The following is a 3,822-nucleotide window of genomic DNA, read 5'->3' on the forward strand; positions in this document are numbered from 1 at the left end:
TCATGTGTAGGAAATGTAGAAGCCAAAGAACTTATAAGTATGACCCATGGACATGAACTATGGGGGAGGAATGTGGGAGGGAGGGGGGTGGGCAGGATGGAATGGAGTGGGAGGGGAAATGGGACAACTGTAATAGCATAATCAATAAATATATTAAAAAAAAAAAAAAAAAAAACCTGTAGGAAATGGAGTCAGAACTCAGGTATCAGGTTTCCTAGTGGTGCTCCGCCCACCACTCTACAATTCTGCTCGTCTGATAAACCTTCGCACTTCCACTTATGTGTGTAGCTGTGCTCATTGGTTGATTTTTATCCTCTCAGATGGTTCCTTATTTTTCCATTGGCTTCTTCATGACTATCACCAGATCAAACCTGTTTAGGCACCTACCCTACCACTTACAAAGTGTGAGGAAAGACTGAAGTTTCCTAAGTCCTGAGCCATGGGATAAGATACACCAGAGAAGGGAATTTCACAAAATGGGAAAACATGCATGTTAGTCAAAATTCCCAAGAGTAAACTACTACAGGAAACATATTCCTGATTTAATCTTGGCTGATTTCTGTAATGCTATATTAAAATGTATTTAAACCTATAAGCTTCCATTCTACTCAAAGCAAAAATATCAATTTTTCTGCCTCCTAAGTATGTTGGCTGACAGAATAGTAAATGCTATATAAATGCTTAACTGGAGACCTCTGGATTCTTATACTTTAAAATTTTATGTAATTTGATTATTTTGAAGCATATATTTTACAAGTAATTGTATAATGTTAACTTGGGTAAACTAAAATTCTGGTGTTGAATTTGGGGTGTTTAAGAATTATTTGAGGAGATGTATTTAATGCCTGCTTTCTACTAGCGTATTTTTCATGTGATGCTTAATTAAAGTGGAACATTCAAAATTTATTTATTGAGTGTTATTATTTATTGACTGTGCCAAAATTTAATTTCATAATATTAGGAAATGTGGTGTGAATTTTATTTGTGGGCTAAAGATGAAATAATGATATTATGTTGATGTACCTTTTTATTAGAAATGGCTGAAAATTTGGATATAAAACTTTTTTACTAATAATGAGCAAAGGACCTGAGTAGACACTTCTCCAAAGAGGACATACAGATGGCAATAGACATATAAAAAGTTTTCAACATCACTAATCACCAAAAAGATACAAATTTTAAAACCACAATGAGATATCACCTTATACCTGCCAGAATCTATCATCAATAAGTCAACAAAGAGCAAGTGACGGTGGGAATCTGGAGAAAAGGAAACCCCTTGTGCACTGTTGGTGGGAATGCAGACTGTGCAGCCACTGGGGGAAACTGTATGGAGTTTCCTCAGAAAATTAAAAATGGAACTGCCTTTGACTCAGTGATCCCCCTTCTGGGAATATCCTAAGAAACCAGAAACACCAATGCGAAAGAATATATGCATGCCTGTTTTCATAGCAGAGTTATTCACAATTGCCAAGATCTGGGAACAGCCCCAGTGCCCATCAGTGGATGACTGGATACAAAAGCTGTGGTACGTTTACACAATGGACTATTACGTGGTTATAAAATGGGAGGAAATCTTCCCTATTGCAAGAGCATGGATGGACCTGAAGATTACTAGGCTAAGTGAAATAAACCATTCAGAGAAAGACAAATACTATATGATCCCACTTACATGTGGAATCTAACAAAATAAACACACACACACACACACAAAGTAGAAACAGTGGCATGGACACATGGAGCAGACTGACCACTGTCGGGGGAGGAGGGAAGTGGATGAAAGAAGGTGAGGGTGGTATGTTCTTCAGCCAAAGAACGTGTATGTGTAACTCCTGTAGACACAGACAACAGTGTGGTGATGGCCAGAGGGAAAGGGGGTGAGGGCTGGGTGGAGGTAGGTGGGTGGGGGGACATAAGGACATCTGTAGTAGTGTCAACAATAAGTAAAATAAAATCTAGAAGAAAATGAAAAATATAATAACAGAATGAGCAAGGTTTAAGTTTGAATACTAAATATCCATAAAGTATTAGTGTAAGTACTTAATAAAAATATTTTGAATCCCAGAAAAGAGTTCCTTGAAGCGCCACCCATCAGCTTTGCTGGCTGACCTGCCTTCGTGGTGCAGCTGAAGGACCTTTGGGGCATCTGAGTGTCCTTGTGGGGCATTGCTGTAGCACCGGGTCTCTGGTGGTTGGACATGTTCACATTCTGCATTAATTAGATACAGAGGTTCCTGTGGATACAGAGGTTCAGGTTTATTCTGTGTGTCACAGAATAAAGTAATACATTGTGTACCTCGCTTTATCTTTGGAAACTTCAAAACACATTTTTAAAGATTTCAACTTCCCATGGGCTCCCAGAATACCTTTCTGTGGCCTAGAAATGTTTTGTATTGAGGCAAAGTCACTCTGCGTGGGGGCCCCTCTACGTGGATGAGTCGATGATACTGAGGGCCAGAGGTATGAGATCTCAGCCTGTGGGTTAGTCACGCCTTTGCTTGTGTGCAGCAGACCACTCAGGTCAGGCTGGCTGCTGGGAAAGGACCACCCTGTCGTTGCCGTCCACCTAACACACTGCTACCAATTCCAAGAGGAAAATCCACTAATACCTTAATGAGTGAGAGTTGTTTGCATTGCTTGAGAATATGTCGCTACAAAACCTTTGCCTAGTTTGATTCCTACAGAGTCAGTCTGATTCCATTGGTAACTTGATAAAAAGCTGGAGCCCATTGGTTCCAGACCAGGTGTCAGTCAGTGCGCCCCCAGCCCCCAGCTCAATGCCACTTTGTGTGGCGTTGCTCAGTTCTGTACAGCAGATGTTATGGTTCCCTCCAGACATTCTGCATCTCGTTAGGGAGGTGTGGTCATGCAGTCATCTCACTCACTCGGTGTTCAGTGGACCAATCAATGAGCTGAACATGTGTGGTCTGTAAATTCTGATCCCATGTTTAACTTAGAATGTATGCTTTAGAATGGCATTACCCCCATCATTCTTACAGTTTTCTACGTAGTACTTTTCTTTGTTCTTTATATTTGCAGATGAATTAATTATTGTAAATCACATTTGGAAGAGACAAGTACCATATTTTGTTGTGTATAATGCACACCTTTTGCCCAAATTTTTGAGGGAAAAAGGGTGCGCATTATACATGGGTAGTACTAATTCTGTTCCTATGTAAATTTTATTTATGCTTATGCATTAAAAGTGTAACCCTAGAAAGCAATAACATATGCAGAATGATGCCCTGGAATACGACAATCAGTTTTGTTTCTAAATATAAATAAATAAAATATTGAATTAAAAAATCAAAATGAAAGATTTCTTTCCTGAAAGTTTGGGCCAAAAACATGGGTGCACTCTTTACACGGGAGCCCATTATACACAGCAAAATACGGTACTTGACGTGGTTTTCAGATATTGCTATTTCCCTCTTAAAATAATATTGATCTTACAATTCAGAAGCTTGATCTCATATTTAATAAAGTTCTCTGGGTGCAGTTAAGCCAATTTTCTCCTCTTGGTGTTTTATCCGTTACACACTGATGCTGAGGCTGCAGACGTGTACACAAGGATCAGGGAAGCTGATGAGTGCTCTCTTGTGAGAGGCGGAAAATGAGCAGTTCTGGTCTGCCACTTCGAAAGCATTTCCACGCAAGGGTTCGGCCATATACATGGGATAGGTGGGTAGGCAAATGGATGGAGAGACTTAACTAGTCATGACCCTGACCATCTATTTAGGTTCTCCCACAGCCCATGAGAAAGAAAAGGCTTTCAAGCCACGCATTCTGTAAGTCGGCAAATTAGGGCCCTACTTCTATCTT

This window comes from Desmodus rotundus, chromosome 9, assembly GCF_022682495.2.
Source record: "Desmodus rotundus isolate HL8 chromosome 9, HLdesRot8A.1, whole genome shotgun sequence".
Taxonomy (NCBI): Eukaryota; Metazoa; Chordata; class Mammalia; order Chiroptera; family Phyllostomidae; genus Desmodus; species Desmodus rotundus.